This window comes from Micrasema longulum, unplaced genomic scaffold (genome assembly GCF_059751315.1).
Source record: "Micrasema longulum isolate JH-2025_06_02 unplaced genomic scaffold, ASM5975131v1 h1tg000648l, whole genome shotgun sequence".
NCBI lineage: Eukaryota > Metazoa > Arthropoda > Insecta > Trichoptera > Brachycentridae > Micrasema > Micrasema longulum.
In genome coordinates, this window is record NW_028277844.1 from 98,217 (window position 1) to 118,640 (window position 20,424).

General features: G+C 31.4%; 1 protein-coding gene across 1 annotated transcript in view; it reads left to right on the top strand.

The window, feature by feature from the left end:
- Nucleotides 1–20,424, top strand: part of LOC148279894 (uncharacterized) — a gene marked incomplete at its 3' end in the record, with an annotated part of 96,937 nt that overhangs the window by 56,743 nt on the left and 19,770 nt on the right. The window lies entirely within an intron of this gene.

Below are 20,424 nucleotides of genomic sequence, written 5' to 3' on the forward strand. Positions count from 1 at the left end.
AGGTCGTAAATGTTTTTATATGTAACCTTATTTTTTACTGGGTATAAATAGTTTCAACGGGTATAGTTATTTCTTGGTATAAACTTAGTATAAAGAAATCCAATAAGTAACCTTTACGTCATAAAAATATGGATATAAAATGATTGATTTTTTTAGTGCGGCTATTTAAGCAAAGGCAGCATGGAAAATGTTTCAGTGTTCAAAATAATAACTTAAACCAGCCATGGACATGTCTTGGACTATGTAAAAACGTCGACCTTCATATCCCTTTCTTAAAGTCCATTTCTGAAAAATCAAGCAATAATACTTCAGAGTGAAAAATATCAGAGTTTTCTAAAGTATCCTGAAACCATTATTGATTCTGAAGCGTGTGACCTTACTTGGATATGCAAAATTGTTCTCCTCCCCTTTTTTCTTACCGCATATAAATACCGGTACGGGATATCGCTGGATATTGAAATTTGCGTCAATTGTTTTCCATGAATGAGCCTCTTATAATAACCTGTTACTGTCTGGTACATTAAAAAATCAAGCAATATTTTATTTAATAAAACCACAAATGACATTTAAGAACCTTTCACTGAACGAGAGTCAAGTAAACGTTATTTTATATTGTAAAAAATAAACAATTCATTTAAAACGGATAATATGTTACGCAATATAATTATTTTAAACACAAGGGAATAACTTGACGTTGAATGTTGACTTACGGTCTAATTGGTTGGGGAGCTTGCACAAAAACCGCCCTTGAACCTGTAGCAATTGCACAGAAATCTTTAATCCGAGTCATCTTAAAAAAAACTTTTCGCTATCCAAGTGACTTGCTCTTCAAAGAATTCAGAGTACTGAATATTATTCAACAGTATATATTGAGAACGGTAGTGGTTACACACATAAAGAGAGACATTTACCCAAGCGTCAACCACAACCTTAATACAAGAAACTCTAATAGGGATCTGATACTAAGTGAAGGGGTCAACACTGTTCTGGCATCGAGACAACACTATAACGTCGGCAAAAAGGTCCATAACCTTTTGCCAGAATCGTGGAAAGACGGGAGTGTTGTCAAGTTACGGAAGGTGTTGACCTCGCTCTTTCATGACATTGGTCGTAGGGAGTCAGAAAATTTGATGCATGCCACGGATTGGAGAACCTTACTGGATGTCAAAAATAAAATATAAAAAATAAGGAATAATTAAAAATATATATATTTATAGATGACAACCATGAAGTTTCGCATAAATAAATTGTCTATGTTTTTATGAATGTATGTATGTGTATGCGCATGGGTGTATGTACGTGTGTGTGTATGTACATGTGTATATATATGTGTATATTTATATATATACATGTGTGTATATATGTGTATGTCTGTATGTATATGAATCAAAATGTGTATCCGAATAAGTTTGTATTTTGTTTGTCTGTGCTCTATATTAATTTTTTAACTATTATAATATTTAAAAATGTAATTGCCTAGCTTGGAACGGGGTATGTACCCTTGTTAGCTGGGCAAAGTGAATATGGAATTGTATTTTGATAAAGAGTGTGAATAAATAAATAAATAAATAAATAACTCCGGAAAATTAAGTTCAAAAGAGGGACCGAGGACTAAAGGTTGATTCCTTTCTTCACTCCTCCCATCGACGGGTGATATCAAACTAATATAGTAAACACAGAATATTGTTCACGATGTCATAGAATTTAAACAAAAAATAAACGAATTAAAATGTGAAACTTGAAGCAGGGGGGTTTATTTCACTTATCTTAGGTGTGACCATATATGGATAGTTATCTAAAGTACATATATGAAACATTATTAATGATCTTTCTTACTTAATCAGTTTTGGTGGTAGATGATGTCAGGATTAAATAAATGAAGAATTTTCGGATATTTATTTTTAATTTAATAAATTAACCTTCCATTTTATGTATATTATACATCTTTGGTAAAGTTTGTTGGTTTTTATTGTATTATTTAGTCCGTTTTTGAATATCTGTATAGTCGCCTTTTTGATATTGTGAATTAAGTCATTATTGTCCATTGTTTACGCTTCGGGGTTGGCCGATTCTTAATTTGGGTCTTTGCATGTGGTAGTATTGTGATCTTTTTGTGTTGTGACTGAGTGTGTCAGTTACTCCTGTCGGGGAGATGTCATCGTCTTTGATGTGTTCTTGTGTCATTTTGTGGGTTTTTTCTTGTTTTTTTATGGCGGTCTATGTCATTGTGTTTTACGTTTTTATAGAGTTCTATGACGTAAGGTAGTCTAGATTATATGTGTTTTAAGTGTTTTCTTTTGTTTGTTGCCTTTGTAGTCTATGTATTTTTGTTTTGTTTCAAGTTTCCCAAAAAAAGTTGAATAATTACTAAATGTTTGTAATATTCTTGGTACATTAAGGCTTTTTTCTTTTTGTGGAATACATTATTTTATTTTATGGAACATGCAGTTGAATTTGTTAGTTCATCTATTTGATTTATGGTAGTTCATCTATTTGATCTATTTGATTAATGATTTATAACATAATTGTTCCATTTTAGTTGTCTATCAAACTTAAGTAGTATGTTAAATTTCTAAGCTCTATGAGTGCTTCTCCGTGTATTTTAATGTTTTTTTTATGGGTTTTTTGGTTTGTTTTTAAAGTGTACAAGTTAACATTGTTTGGCGTTCAATGTCAGGTAGTCGGTCCCAGCAGCGTGTGTGTCTTAATTTGTGAGTGTGTTTGTTTTCTTGTATTGATTAATTTATTTTTAAAATCAAATCCAGAACATCGAGCATGGTAGGCGAACGCGACAACTGTTGCACTACGAGGCGGACTCATCTCCGCTTAAGAATAGCCATCGAGTAGAAAACACTCTTCTAGGGATTCGGTTCTATTTAACATGCAAATCCGTACTCTTGGTTTGCCCAGACAAAGACAAAACATGATTGATTCCTCGAAATAAGGGCAAGTACGAGTAATAGGATTACAAATACCGGGAACACGATTATTCAATAGTTATAACCGGTGTTTATTAGGAAAAGCATACAATCTACAGCAACAATGCATTTAGAGCATCAACTTAAGTTTACAAAAGCAAAGCTTGAAGCGTGTTTCATATATAAAGGACGTATTGGAACTAAACAAATGGAAATGCGATCCTGCTAACAAAATAGACAATAAATAATACTTGATCAACCAACAAACAACAAAATCTGGATATCCAGATTTTTATTTTAGAATTTCTTGTCAAAAGGAATTATTTCTTTATTGTCCTCTGGTATTCTCTTCTCCCTTAAAAAATGCCTGACATTAGTACCGTGTCAAAGGTCCGAGGTTCGAACCCCCCTCTACCTCAAGTCGATTCCCATTTTCTAATATTAGACATTTACAGCTCGTTACAAATGGCCCCCAGAATTAAAATATTTGTCCTAATTATTAGAACGTAATTAGTTATTTTTATTGAAAAACATTAAATTTATCATTTCTTCTGCTATCTATGCTTCCACGATAGAAGTATTTTCAAATAAGCCGTTTCATATGTACGTACATGCACTATTCTTCCATTTACAAAGAGCTTTAAAAAACATGTTTAGATATTACAAAAGAGATGAAGAACATTTTAGGGAAAAAAATTCATGTCTTTTGGGATAAGGATAAAGTCTTCTATACTGGCGTTCCAAGCAAAAAGGTAGTAACTAAAAAAAAATTACAATTGTCTCAATTCAATGCCATTTGATAACTAAATACAATACTTCTAAACAACTTATAAATACAGCTTTTTTTTTTAATTGCTTACTTATGCTCATTACGTTAGTTCATAAAATATTAAAATAATTTGAATATTTAGAAGTTTTCTTATAACTGAAGTAAATTTTACCATCACACCCTTATAGTGCATACAACACTGCATTTGTTCATTCGTTTCTTGAACATTTGTCACGATATATTTTTGTCCTAATTTTGAAATAAAAGGCGTCTAAAAATTGCCTTTTGAATTACTCGGAATGCAAAAAATATTTTTTTAAATATTCGATACTGCTTTTGGCCCTCAACCAGGGCTTAAAGTTTTCGAAAAAGTTTTTTTTTAGCTAAACTTTCTGTCGTTTAAATATATAAATCAGTCAATAAATCAGATCAATTAAATTTCATAATGTGTATTAAACATTATTAAATAAGCATCAAAGGGCGTGAGTTGCACTTTGTTTTGTAATAAATGAGTGCCATTGTTTTAATGAGCCATTGTATTCGTCAATAGCCTAGCCAGGCGCTCAACGGAATCAGTTCCGCGGAGTGTAAACTTTTTGAATTTCGGTAGTTTTAATACGTGTTCGAATTTGCAATGTGATTTAGTTATATCTTCACACACAAAAAAATAATGTTATCAATGTAAATAATTAACAAAACGTTCAGACAGAGATAAACTTCAAATCTCGGTTGAGGGCCAAAAATAGTATGTAATATTTTTTTGAATAATTTTTACGTTCAATGACCAAAATGTAATTTTTTAGACCACTTTCACTTTGATGTCTAAAATAATAAAAAAACATCATACATCATCGGCCCACTCTAATGTAGGTAAAGTGATCAGTCTTACGCTAATATAATTATTGTCCTGACGAAGTTAACTGCAAATTTAATGCTTGTAATATTACGCGTGAGAGCCACAATATCTTAAATTTATTAAAAATAATTTACATCGTTAAATACGAATGAAGTAGATAATTAGATAGTAAAGTAAAATGAATAAAAAACAAAAAATATTGACATTTTAGTTTTAATATTAGAAGTAATTTAAATAAACCCTTAATTAAGGAATAAATATATTTTATTAATGAGTAATGAATTGGGTAGTAACGTAAGTTGTGTCCGTTTTTTTTCCAAATGAAAGAGAACAAGAAATTTCAACTAAACTAACAAAACAAACAAACAAACCATCACGCCGATTCCCCTGAGGGGTAGGCAGAGAGGATATAACGCCATATCTCTCTGTCTTTGCAAACAGACCTGGCTTCTTCTACATGAATACGTCTTCTCGTGCACGCACGTTGATTATTCCTACTCTCGACATGTCCATCTTCAAGTATTTGATGCACTAGATCGTGGTTAGTTTTTCTCGGTCTTCCTCGTTTTCCGCATCCATCAACATTCGCATAGTAGATCTTTTTAGCCGTTCATTTGATGTCTATTCGCTCTACATATCCGAACCAACGACCTTTCTTGATTCTGTCGATAATGCATGCCTCAGCCTTACACGGTTCACGGATCTCGACATTTGTGCACCTATCACATTACAACAAATTAGTTAATTATATATTTCGTCTCAATAGTTTAAAACAAATTAGTCTGTCATTTATAGCAGCTTCACTGTACACTACGAAAATATCGCGAGCAGTTTGGCAGTTCTATTCACTCAATTAAACGCGAACAGAAGGTAGTGTGAACAATGCTCACTTTCGTCGATATAATAATATGCTTGATATTATGTGTTTTCTACGTATATTATGTATTTTCTGCGTCCAGGTGGATGAAGAGTACATTTGAACGTAGTTATACAGAAAGCAGCCAGCCATAGAAAAGTGAAACTGAGATAATAGCCATTTTGTGAAAATAGTGAAATATAAAATCTACACAATAGTTGGAATGTTTTTGACTTTAACAAACGACAAACAATGAATACTTAAGTTTTTTTAAAATTATTATAAACAAGAATCTTATTATGTATTGGACCACTTTAAAAGATTTTTAAAGTACCATAAGATTTTTCTAGTTTTGTGGGTGTTTTCTGCAAATTGAGAAATGCCATTTTTGTGATCGACACCTTTTTCCGAAGGTGATTAATACAGTTTTTTGTATGAAAGTGGTCTGGCTGTTTTTAGCAAAACATAGAATCGACCTTACTGCACCCGATAACATCAATATATCATTTTCCAAAATTGTGGACTGGCTGCTTTCTGCATTACTACCTTAATTTCTGTGTCTAAAGTAGAAAAAAAACTCTTGACGAGTATTTTTAACTTGATTGCTGTTCTCGGGTAAAAATCCTGAATGGAGATATGTCCGCCTCTTTCTGATGCGGTTGGCGTATCGCGCACCATTCTCGAGGTTTTTTAAACTGCAAACTATTTCATTGTTCCTAGACTGGCGCCTGATCAATGATATAACAAATAATCATTTGGTTTGCCAATGCAGTGCCGTATGATGAGTGTATTAAGTTGTCCAACGTAATCAATGGAAATTTGAAAAAATTATAGCCCAGGATGACTAATCAGTTTCCTTGTTGAAGTAGTGAATGATGATGTCGCTCTGCAATTACTGCACCCGATAATTGCTGCAAGCACCGCATGCTCCATGTTTATGAAGGTAACGAAGAACACGCGAATAATGACATCAATAACTAATTTCAGTTCTAAAATTTGCTAAAAATTACTCAACATGTTTATATAAACTGACTGAAAATAAATTACAAAAATAGCCTGTTCACTAATTAAGATAATCTTTTATGTATCTCAAAGAATAAACCACGGGAGTCACATTGAACGAAATGTTCAGGAAATAAGGTTTTGCGATTGTGTGATTTCCAAAACATTATTACTGTTGAATTAAATTAAATCATTTCCGACCTTCACCCCCTTCCCTCACAACTACCTTCTAATTCTTCATGCTTAATGCATGTTTAGACATGGCGGTGTTTGTATTTCTATAAATCTGCATGTGATTTATGTGTTTTTGTTAAATATCATTCTAAAAATTTATATTTTATTATTTTAGAAGAAATAATTATTCGAGAAAGACTTTTTAAGAGACTTATTCATTTAGTGATTTCGTTTATGACCTTAAAACATTTGTCATTTTGCCATTGATTAGATCCAAATCTTTTCGGCAGTCATATATATCCTCAAATCCTAACAATAATTCAAGAGCGTGTTAAAAACACCGTATGTTGATATTTTTGTTAAGTTAATTCCGCCCTTGCACAGGTCATGATCGCCTAAACAACCCAATATTAAGTTTATATTTGAAGCACTAACTTTGTGGTTATTCATTATAATAAAATAAATAAAACAACTTTGTTTTTAACCACCATTTTTTTTTCTTTTTTTTCCACCTACCGGTTTCAAAGCAAACAAGCTTCTTCGTCAAGGTTTACGTAACTGATGAATTAATTCCAATTTTATTTTTATCATGTTAACTAAATTCTATACGTGGACCCAATAAATCAAGTCTTTTTTTCCTTACAAGGGGTGGCAATTTGAAATCAATATTTTCGAAGCTAGACAGAAGAGGACTTAAAGAAATATTGTTTATTTGGTTATTAATTAATTTTTAAAAATTATAAATCGCTTTTTTTTTTTAATTTCTAAGTTGTCTATTTTTAATATTTTATTTTCAACATGAACTACTTTTAATCCAGTGTCTTTATGATGAGAGAAGCTTGTTTGCTTTGAAACTGGTCGGTGGATAAAATAATAGTGGTTAAAAACAAATTTGTTTTATTTTATCAACCCAATATTAGTTCAAAATCCCTATAAATGACACTTCTAAATTCTTATCCATAATGATACATTCGTCTCCATTGCTTACGTATAATGTTTATCTATAAAGAGTACGTGTACTTGTCTACAAAAACTTGGCCATAGAACTTACTGTACCGTCAAATATATTCAAGTTTAGAGAGTAACGTTTGTATCAAATGAAAAATTAAATATTAATATTTAAAATAATTATATGCATACGTTTTTAAAAATCTTTTTACTCGTTCTTTTTTAAGCTGTATCTTTTAGTTTCAATTATTTTTATTTTAGAGAGCCTTAAAGGTGCATATTTCTATTATATTAAAAGTAAATAATAAAAAAAACTATTATTTTTATTTTATTTATTATATTATTAGCATTTTTATAATTTACCCAAATATTTCAATTGTGGCAACCATTTTCAATGAGTTGTCGATAACTCACTATGAGAAAATGTTAAATCAAGTTGGAGTAGAGTGGGCTTCGAACCTCGGACCTCTAATCCAAAAGTCCGTAACACTAGCCACGGGACCATAACTCTATTCAAACATTGCTGTTAGTTAATTTAAATTAAGGTTTTAAGTTTTAACATAATATAGGAAGTATATAAACTGAAAAGTATTTTCAGGCGTTGCCTAGAATGTGAAATGATTCAATTAGAAGAATCTCACCCATGTGTATAAAAGTTTCAAATCTTTTTGTTTACGAAAGTCAACAGATGAAAGAGTTTAGAATATCTGAATGTTCAAACATTGGTACAAATGTGAATGTTACGCAAGGTGTAAAGCGGTCACTTAAACCAGCCAATAAAAAATCAGAGGCCCTGTAAATGCTTAGAATTTTGTATTCTCTTCTTAAAAATGTTTTCGCACTTTGATTCTATAAATGACAATAACTTTAAAATACGTTGACAGAATGCCAATATTGTGGCGTAATTATAACTCGCCGAAGCCACAAAATAACATTTTACTTTTGGAAATATGAACTCCTCTAAAATAAATTTTAGAATTTAAAATTCCAGTGACAGCCATTCGTCAAAACGTAATTTACAACAATTTTTTTTTCACAAAGCGTATTATGATGATTAACAAATAATATAAGCAAATATGGATACTTATTTTTTTCTGATTCTCATTTATTCGTGCATAGGGCACTGGATTTATGCTCCAATCGCAGCGTACATTCATCATTTGATACAAGCATGTGAGGTAATCATTCTTACGCTTCAGATTTATTCATTATTGAATTGTCAATGAGTTAAATTTTTTGTATCAACTTAGATGAATTTCTACCTAGAATTTTAAAGAATTTATGAAAATATGTATGGAGAATGATGAATGCAACAAAATTCCAGCATTTCAAGTTATAAAATTCATAAACCTTTTCAATATTTTGTTATAAATATTCCTTTGATATTTATTAATTAATAGTACATACATATTTTGTAACATATTTTTACATTTTACTAGATGTCTTTCAATTATTCGTTTTTATTACAGGACAAATACTGCATTTTAAATATTTAAGTGCTTTTTTTTTTTTATAAAATGATTATCTAATTTATTTTTTGAACGCGTTCAATCTGAAGGAATTTTAGTCGGATTTACTACGACATGGTATCTTACATTTAAAAACATAAAAATATAGTACCATAAATTTTAATGAAAAAATCATTCCAATATTTTGAAAAAAAATATTTATTACTAGAATTATGAAGGATGGAGAACATTTTGAGAAAGAAATATAGAAATCCAGGCATCATATTATGTAACCTGTTGTTCGCTGGTCAAAGTGATAATATTATACATACCTTATAACTTCACCAATTTGCCTATGTTTAAACATCCACATATTGGAAACAGAGAGTGGAATACACCCTCTGTTGGCTTATGTATAAGTCACTGCCCAAGTCTGCTCCAGAATAGCTAAGGGAACTCATTGCAGATGAACTAGCTGACAGACGTGTTACGCTTCGATCAGCTACATTTACATCGAGAGGAAAAGTTATTACACCTCTACGCAAACCCCATGAGGTATTTTATTACGAAAATGGCGCTTTATAAGTTATCTATAATAATAAAACCGTCATTGAGGTGGGTGAGAATCCGCCATGTTTGATCGAGTTTGAATCCCTTTAAATTCTGTATGTAATTTATGTATTTTTTCCTAAATACTATGTACATATGCTACGGTGATAGTAAAGGAGAAAGTGTATTTTAGTATTTGCATGTTGGTGTAGTGAGTATCCTGACGAAAAGACGGGTACGCCTCAAAACCTGTAGACATATAAAGTCGGTAAATGGTTAAACACTTATATTTACTATCATTAATTAAAATGTTTTACCACAAAGTTAATGCTCTGAACAAGAAAAGGAATAACCTACATCACATCACCCAGACCAATTGAGAATAAACATTCTTCGATTTTTTTCTTTCAACAGGCGATAATCGAACCGGCGACGCCTGTTTCGCAGTCGGCCGTCTAACTAGCTGCGCCACGACACTTATATATATATATTTTTCATAATACAATGTATTTAATTAGAATATTGAAAAAAAAACAATTCGCCGTGTTAATATTTCATACAGTGCACAAAGATTTTTCATAGTTAAAATTTACTTTTTTTAAATCTAGTAGCCTGTTGAGGCTCTTAGTAAATGATCATTTTTTTATTCTTCTTCACCGGTGTTCTTATGTAGACAAAAAAAACGAAACGTACCGAAAGTTCCATTTTATTTCACTGCTCTTCGCCACGCGCCTACCAACTTGCACTAACAGAAATGAAGTACCGACACGAAGCCACTGTTATCATTATTGTAGAATGCTTTTGCTCTTTTTGGGCGGGAGATAATTAAATGGCCATCTTGACTTCCGCTTTATCTCTTCTAACTCTATATGCATATTTGACAAACTGCAAACACGAAAATTGGGTAGAATTTTTTAAATTTATGGCTCACCGGAAAATTAAAACGAAGAGAACATTATTTTCATTGTAAATACTAATATTTAATTTTCATCTTCTATGCGATCTTATTTAGCGCGAAGGCATGAGGGCATAGTATCCGGTTGAAAAATCAATACTCAATATTATATAGACTTAATCTTGTAAAATTTATAGGGTTAGAATATAATCTTTATGGATCGTTTGTTTGTATTTCCCACATGTTCGCACTTTGTTTGCGTCTTGTGATAACACATATAATGCATGTATTTGTAGATCTGCAAATAATTTATGGCGCATTGTATTCCTAAAATAATTTTTTTATTTTATAATTTTTTCATTGATTAAGAAATTCACTAGAAAATGGAGATAAGTAACGTAATGTTATGTTGAAAACTGCTCAAATTTATAAATATCACAAAAGTGATCTTAAAAAAAAGAAAATATGTAAAAAATCCATTAAAGCCGGAAAGATCCAATATCAAGTCCATTTAAAAACCTGTTGTGTAGACAAATACAAATAAATAAAAAAATGAAAAAAAAACTAAAAGTTAATGAAAATTTATTTGCGCAAATTTTCAAGTTGTCGAACATAACTGTATTTAATGGTAAAAAAATATTTATGGAAAAATACGTATTAGTTCACGTCACTACCCCGAAATCACAACCCAGTTCTAAACAAAAGTGAAATTGCGTTATTGTTATTATTTTGCAAAGGATTGCATAAATAGCGCCATTTCCGTAACATTGTTACCATTGTAAGAGGTAAGTGTTTATAAGAGGTAGAAGTTATTTATTTGGTCCCAGTTGGGCGATATTATAAAGGTAGGTTATCACAAACCAATAAGCAAATTTTTAAGATTTAGAAGAATAATGAAGATAACCAAATAAAGTACCTACAAACAACTTACCCTTCACCAGTTTCGCTCAATCGGCAAGAACATGAGAATTCTCCAAAAAAATTAGATTATGTTGTATAAATTTAATTTTATGAACGGAATCAAAAACGTTATATATAAAATATCTTACTGTAAAATGGAACAAATATGACTCAAAGATCTGGATTCTATGAAATAAACAACTCGTTAGTGAAATACACAATTTTAATAAAAGTAGCAATCCTCTACAAATGTGACAAGATTAGTTAATATAAAAAAATCAGAATTCTGCCTAGCTGATATGAATAAATGGTTGACAATAAATTTATCTGAGAAGTAAATATTCGTAACAATAATAATGACAACTTAAATAGATTCTTGATTGTTTTCTTCTCGCCGTAATATGAAATAATGTTGATTTTACAAAATAAAATTCGCAGATGACATTCGATATGCGACGTCTTCGGTTTATATGTTTGCATTCATGATTGCCTCAGTTGATGATTTCCCAGAAGATTGTTTGTTGACATCTTAATTCAGTAAATGATCGTCTGCTTCATTGCATTTGTTAATTTGTATCTCATGATCTTGAAGAAAACTTTAAAATCTGACACCGACTTTTCCAGGTATATACGAATAAACTTCGTAATAATTAGTGATCCATTTAAATCATGGCGTAAATATACCATATTGTAAAATTTTTATTATAGGACAAAGTAGATTAAAATGTGTAGGAAAATGAAGAAAGGGTGATAAAAGTGGAAGAAGGTAAAAAAGTAGAAAAAAGGTGGAAAAAATGGAAAAAGATAGAAAAAGGGAACCTGTATAAAATACAATCCCATTAGAATATGATATCTCTCTCCACAAGAATTGTGCTAATAAATTTAAAACAAATAGGCTTACGTTACGTTGAAAGTTCCCTTTCTTGAAGGACTACATTTTTTAAATGTGCAGTCGCCTGCCCTTTGAGTCCTTCCGCGACAACTGGACTGTTCGCCCCGAGTTTTCAAATGGAAAAGAATTTATTTCTAGCGCACGGATATTGTATGGATGAGTTACTACCGCGGCCGTCAGATGGCTCTAAATCAGGCAACATAGAATTATATTCCAGTACTAAAATGCTTTCAAAAACGGGGTACGTTGGACTTGTTTTTTACAACGTTACACCATCAAAACGGTTTGTTTTAAACAGGTGAAAATTTAATTATAATTTCTCCAGTAAAAAATATGTGAATCGGATCTATAGAGGCCAATACTGTAAATCTTAATATTACGGGAGATTAATTACTTAGCCGTTTTGTGGCGTTACATTGAATTGTTTGATGTATTTAATAATAAATATTAATTTAAAATATAACAACACCTGTAAAAAACATACAAGTTTTTTCATTAAAATCAACCTTCTACAGAATGGCGGCAAGATAGATATAAAATCTGAAATTGGCCCTTCTAGATCCTTGTCACAGAAATATCGCAGCTAACGGTGATAAAAAACCTAAGAGGGCTCCAATTCGATATCGAATGTCTTCTGCTTTACAACTTTACATTTTCGAGACAAATGCACAGTACGAGCATATACACGGTTTTTTAGCGTTTTTTGAACGTTCCTCATGGTAAGCATTAAAAAAAATCCTAAGAAAATTTTTCCAAAAAGTCATTAAAAAATATGATCTAAAAATATAGTAAATCCTTAATTTCTCGGACAAGCAGTCCCTTCACAAACCCCTACCCCTCTCCTACCCAGTTAATTGGTCAAATATATTTTTATACCTTTTTTTTCTGTTGAGGAGAGGAAGGGGTTTGCGGAAGGGATGCTAGTCCAAGAAATTAAAGATTTACTCAATTTTGAGATTTAAACAATAAAATAATAATTATTTGATGTTTTGAAAAAAAAATGTTTTATTTTTATTTTTATTGATTTATTGATTAAGCTTACCATGAGGACTGTTCCTCTGAAGTTTCGCGGTCTGGCCCTGAAAAACCGCGTATGTAGACTTTGAGCAAAGATAAATTAAATTGTGTATATCAAACACGTGTACATAGTTTATTATTTTATATTTGCTTGGGAATATTTTTGTGGGTTTGTGACGAATATGTCCAGGTATAGTACATTACAGAATCAATATTATCAAGGCAAAACGAAACATAATAACTTAGTAACTAAAGTTTGTATCATGGAAAGCTTAGTAAATATTATTTACTCACCAATGTTGATTCCCTCATGACATGCGACACGAACACTGGTTATAAATACGGCATAAATAAAATGGTATAAATATAAGTATTCCATTAATTATTATCACATATAAAATTGACTGAAAAAATATTTCATGTGATTCCAGATCCGTGAAAATAAAATAAAATAAAATAAAATAAAATAAAATAAAATAAAATAAAATAAAATAAAATAAAATAAAATAAAATAAAATAAAATAAAATAAAATAAAATAAAATAAAATAAAATAAAATAAAATAAAATAAAATAAAATAAAATAAAATAAAATAAAATAAAATAAAATAAAATAAAATAAAATAAAATAAAATAAAATAAAATAAAATAAAATAAAATAAAATAAAATAAAATAAAATAAAATACAATAAAATAAAATAAAATAAAATAAAATAAAATAAAATAAAATAAAATAAATTAAAATAAAATTGATTTTAATAAAACAAAATGAAACATAGTAAAATAAAATAAAATAACATAATATATGTATGTAATGTGAAAACCAACTACTTTAGTAGAGCAAAAATTTTTATTTCGGAAGACATAATCTTTACCATTTTGTATGATTTTTGGTGCAAAATTTTTAATTTGGATAAAAAACGGATACGACTCATGTTAACACCCAGTAAAATAAATTATTTTAATTATTTAAATAAATAATCCAATTTTTTATATATATTTTTTTTAAATTTATTAATGAAAAACTGTTTTGAGAAAGAAATATAGAAGCCTTTATGGCGCTTATGACCAGTCACTATAACCACTCAACGACGGACAAATCCCGTTAACTTTCAAATTTCCATCATAAAAAGTTTACCATCTCAGTTCAAATATTGATAAATTTATCAATCTTTAATTTCGTTGCAATTATAAAGTAAATAATTATTGGCAATATTTATTCATTTTATTCTAATTATACGCAAACTCTATTTTACTGTGCGCATGCTCTGTTTCAATACGGCCGTACTAAAAAGTAGGCCAAAATAGAGCTTTACATAAAAATTTCTGAGATTTAAAAACACATCTATTCATAAAAATTCATTGTGCTGGAGATACAAAATGTATAAAACTCCGTTTTGAATCAAATAAAAACATTTTTTATCCCTAAAGAGATGGTCTATGCGTTTTCATAGCTTATGACCGGTCATTCGCTGGTTTAAGAGGCCATTTTACAAACTATGTAACAGTCACAATTCTACCTATGTTTGAACATCCGTATTTTCTCAATTCTTCAACCTACTGCAAAAGTGCTGAAATCTTTAATGGTGTAGGTGAGTATGAGGTGAGGTGAGTCATCTGGATAAATTATTTCACCGAGAATGCATCATAACGTGTTGGCGCGTTTTGCTTTTATTAAAAATACTTATCATATTTGTCGACCTTGCGTCCTTAGATAGCATTAAAAGCCGCACACACTTACCAGGATCCGTTTTAAAAGTCTTGTGACCTCTTTTTTAGATCCGCACATTGCAAAAAAACCTTTTTTAGCTTTAATGAGCGGTAGTTTTTTTTCTTTGTTCACAAAAGATTCGCGTTTTTTTTTAGAATTTCCTTTTTCTGCTTTCAATGCCCTCTATCGCCGTCAAAGCAACCTATGGATATATAGTCAACTTGTCTGTTACCCCTCAATCTTATTTGACTAATTCTGATAGCGACAGGGTATGTTTGTTCGTAAGCTTGTTAGTAAACAGGAAGAAACCAGTCCGATTGGGAGAACCAGAACCACCACCCCTCTATTGATCAAGCAATTAGAACCTGTGAAGCCCAAAAGAAAATCATTGTTCATGAGTTCGCTCTATTCCTAGCACCACCTTATTCAAGACAGAAACCTAGCATCAATATATTCAAAACCTGGCATCATCCTTGTCAAGACATATTGACCAATCTATCAACCAACATATCAAACAACCTTATTAACCCCACGCAATATAAAAACCCAATCCTACATACTAGGACAGCAACCTTAATAACGAACTACGGCGGCGAAAGAGCAGCCTAGCCCAACCCCCGACCGATACACGCCTCCCAGTCCTACTTGTTAGTGTATTAGTAGATCTTACCTTTTACGGAAAAAGACAATATGTTACTTGAGTTTCGCTTGGCATTGTCGCCATGATGACTATCTGATTAAAATCCCATGACAGCCAAAAACACAATGCGCATTTAGATTCCTCGAAGAGCATTCCACTTTTCCACCCATGCGCTAGCAAATTTTGCAAGTTTACCAAAGTTGTTTGGATTGTAGAAGAAAATGGAATTCCATGTTAGTCTCACTACTTTCGTCAAGCCATCGAGTATCATCTCTCTTTCCACGTCAATAATAGAACATCTCCAAAGTATGTGTTCAGCTATCTGCATGCTCGACCCGCATACGCAGTCCGGATTTTCAGCACAGAAGAATTCATGAAATTTGCCCCTAAATTTGCCATGACCTTTTACTAGCTGGGTTACGTATTGACTCATATTAAGGGACTTAAACTCGATTCTGCTATGAATGCTCACGAAAAAAAAGTGAGTTCATTTCCCTCTTGGCGCTGAATTTTATCTGATTAACCATTCATCAAGCATCATCCTAACAGCAGCAATCAGGGAAGCCAGGTCATTTTCACGCAGCTGGAAGGCTGAGCCAAAAAAATCTGCTACCTCACATTTTTTTTGTTTTTTCATAGCAGCATACTCCATCACCTCTAAATCGACTGGATCTTTACCCCCAAGGACTGGGAGAGCTGCCGTCGATACAGTCCTATATGCTCCTGTGATAGCAAAAGAGGTGGTCTCTACCCACTCAGAAAAACTCTCTGTATATATCCAATATTTGCGCGTTGGCACCATACCCCTGTAGATTCGTCTAACTGCTTTACTATCTAACCCCCAAGTAGCTCTACTGACTCTTCTCACCTTGATTAAAAGAGTATGGGCCTTGCTTTAAATCTCTTTAGTGTGAGTCAAGAAAGATCCCAATCTGTCCAAAGTTACGCCTAGTTACCTGACATTGTGTGAAAGCGAAGATAGCAGATAAAACTAGGTACTTTAATGGGAATCTGGATTGTCTTTGCTCTTAAAAAAATAATTTATTGAACAAAAAACAGACAGAAAAACGCCAATGCTGGACATACAGTGTGTAAAAAAATCATCGTTCTGGTGCCATAATCCGAGGAAAAAATATGAAAATACGTCTGTATAAAAAAAAATTAGACCTCGTATCCCTTTAAGTGGAAGGTACCTATAATATTAATAACAATTCACTTTAACAAACAACCAAAGCACAAATATACGCATAAGTCCTGTAAATGCCTAGACTTCTATATTTCCTTCTCAAAAATATTTTCCCTCTCTGTTGCTATAAATTTAAATATGAATAACTCCCTAGGGAGGAAATCCAGCCAGTCTGCAAGCATTTGGACATACTCGAACATCTTTTAATTAACTACCCGGTAACAGAAGAAGTATAAAAATTGAAAAATTCTTTTCACGCGTTGGCTAGTAGGTAATTTGGTTCAGCCGGACGAATCTCACCCGCAAAATAAAGGTTTCAGCCCCATAACCTCATAGAAGTCAACAAATGGAAGAGTTGAGGAAATGTGAATGTTCAAAAATGGGCAGAATGGTGAATGTTGCAGAGTGTGTTAAGTGGCCACTTAAACCAGCCAATGACAGGTCATCAGCCCTGTAAATTGCCTAGACTTCCATATTCCCTTATCAAAAATGTTTTCCCTCTCTGTTGCAATAAGTTTAAATACGTTTATATGTTAGTTTCAATTAATTTAATCTTTATTTGAGTATTAATCCTCATAATCTCTTTATCCCCTATAAATTATCTACCGTTTCAGAGCACAAAAGTCTCCTTGATTATTGTTAACAGAATCTAACGATAAGCCGTTTATAATCTGAAAGCTTTGATGTAGTAGACTCGGGATCCAGAAGTGCAATAATTTGAGGTTTATTGAATCGATAAAAGTAAGCAACAGTGTTTGCAAAAAAATACATTATTAAATTTAGCTTTAAAACTTAATTCATATTTAGGTTATCAGTATTCAAAAAATGAATCGTAAACCAGAGATTACATGTAACATATATGAGTGAGTTGTGTACAATAAGAGTAGAAACACAAATCATAGTATTAATTGAAGCCGTAAATAATTTGTGCTTTCTTTAGACATTCTACAAATTATAAGACTTCCGGTCTCTTCGCTGGTTACCAACGTTTTTGCATCCTCTATCGTCAGGTCTACGTCCCATAGTCGTAACGTGGATTGCTGCCGGGCTATGAGCAGCGAATGTCCAGGACCAGGATAGGCAAGCGTAGTTAAGTAAGACTCTCGGAAGGTATCCGCAGTGTTATGAAACGAAGGCGATACGATTTTTAATATACATAAGCAACGTACCGTTGTAGCATTCGACAAATCGATAAAATTTGTTGCGTCTTTAAGAATAGCCGCTTTTCACTTGCATTTCAAGTGCATTTTACACTTCGGTGTGAACTAAAAAAGGTTGAAATCTCATGTCAAAGTTTTGGCCAATTAATACAAGTATTTTGTAGTGCAAAGTAATATTCTCACGACCTCTTATCTGCTTCCCTCAATTTTTAATCTATACATACATTAAGGGTGCCAGCCTTGAAGGAAAATTGTCTTGACTTAATTCCATAAATTTGCTTAATTAATGTACAGATTCACGCGGATTTTTCATATCATCTCTACATTTACGAATATATGGTGTTATGTTAAAAATATCAAATACTTTGTACCTTGTGTTGTCATTACGGTATTCTCTATCTATGTACTAGGTTACATCAATTTATCATTAACATATTACAACAGAAAAGAAGAACATTTTAGAGAAGGTAATATAGAAGTCTAGGCATCTACAAAGCTTATGACCTGTCAATTACAAACTGCGTAACATTCACCATTCTGCTCATATTTTAACATCTTTATTCCTTCAATTCTTTCCTCTTTTGATATTTTTGAAGTTAAACTTATTAGTTGTATTATTACATAATTATATAACAATCTATTCGTTAAGATTTGAAACGCGTTGTGGTTCTGTGGCTAGTTTTACGAACTCACAGATCTGAAGTCCGAGGTTCGAGCCCATCTCTACCCTAACTTGATTTCCTTTTTTCAATAGTAATTTATTTACAACTCGTTGACAATGGCCACCAAAATTTAAATATTTGTGTAAATTATCAGAGCGCTTTACCTATTTTGTGGTGCGCACTGAGGGTATGCAATTTTGTCGGTGTAATTTGGTACCACAACATTACGACGTTTCTACTTTCCTTACAAATTGAAACCACGGGGCACCGCTCATTTTGTATGCAATGTAAAATTTTACAATAGGTATTAATTATGATTCAATTTTCCCATATTCTGCGTACGCAATAAGTCTCGTATTCATGGGTCAGAAATGGTACAAGATCTTAGGCAGTATTTTCTACAATAAATCTTATAATATATCTTACTCCACGGATAATAAAAACTACAAAGGTCAAAAATCACTATACGGTTATAGGAAGGAAGCTTTTTATTAATTTACTACAAAATCTTACAGCAAGAAATAAATTACGAAAAGTTTAAAAATACACTAAAGAAAAGCTTCCTTACATAGTTAACATTTACTGTATTTTTATTTGAAAAGTCTCTCCAGGAATGTGTTTTTTTCATCTCAATGGAAGAAAGCAAACATCTACAGGCCAATTTCGATTATTGGAAAATATTTACTAGTACATGAAAATAACATTTTTATATGTACAAACTTATATGTATTTATTTAATATCTAATATGTTTTCTCTACTAACTTTTGGAATATACTTTGTGGAAATGGTATACTTTGTGAAAATCTGTTATTAGTTCTGAGTTTATACACTATATCTGTTTGTTTACCATAAATATGTTTGCAGAACTGTTGATTTCCCAAATAAAAAAAATAAAAAAATAGTAAAATGTATGTAAATATAGATGTTACGTATGTATTGTATAAGTGGGTAGATACGCATATTATTTCAATATATTACATATGCCTGCGTACATGAATTAATTTTGTTGTTTTTATTTTCAAAAGTGTTAAATTTTTTCATTTTCGTTTGCTTATTTACTTATTATCTACTTATTATTTTTGTTTGTTATGCATTATTGTTTCTGTTTTTTATATTGTTTTGTAAACTTGCTAAACACAAGAGCCCGACTCTTTTTTGGCAAGTTACTACCTAAATTACTGTATTTTTTATTTCAAAGTTTTTTTATGCTAAATGAAGGTTACCTAATAAAAAACATTTTTTTTATTTTTTATCTTTGGCCATTTAATTTGCGGTTTTTCACGGGGCAGTCTCCGGAATATCAAATTTCACATAAACATGCGCAGTTGTAGATGTTTCCGACGCCATAACAGATATTGGGCAGTGACAAAACGAGCTGTTTTGTGACGATGTGACTACTGACAACAAATAATATTTCAGCGTTCAAAAATTGACATCAGGTTTCAAAAATAACATAGAAATTAAAAATTAGTATTTCTGGAAAAGATGGACAAGCGTGATATAAAAATGTGCAGTGAAACTAAGACCGATATTTAATAAAGTGACACAAGGAACAACAAATACGCGTTGACATTTAAAGTTGGCAGTTAACAGTATCACAGGTGTGGGATGCGCGCACATACCTTGGTTCAAATACATGTTTAAAAATAGGATCTGTTTTAATTTTTCTGGATTTGACCACAGATTTCACACAATTTGGATATTACTATACACAGAATTTATTGGGTCAAATATTTCACATTACTATTTTTTTTACCCATGTAATAATATTTTTAGACTACGAAAATCGTTGTGCTTTTTAAATGACAATGGCCCTAAAGAGAATGTATTCATTTTCTGATT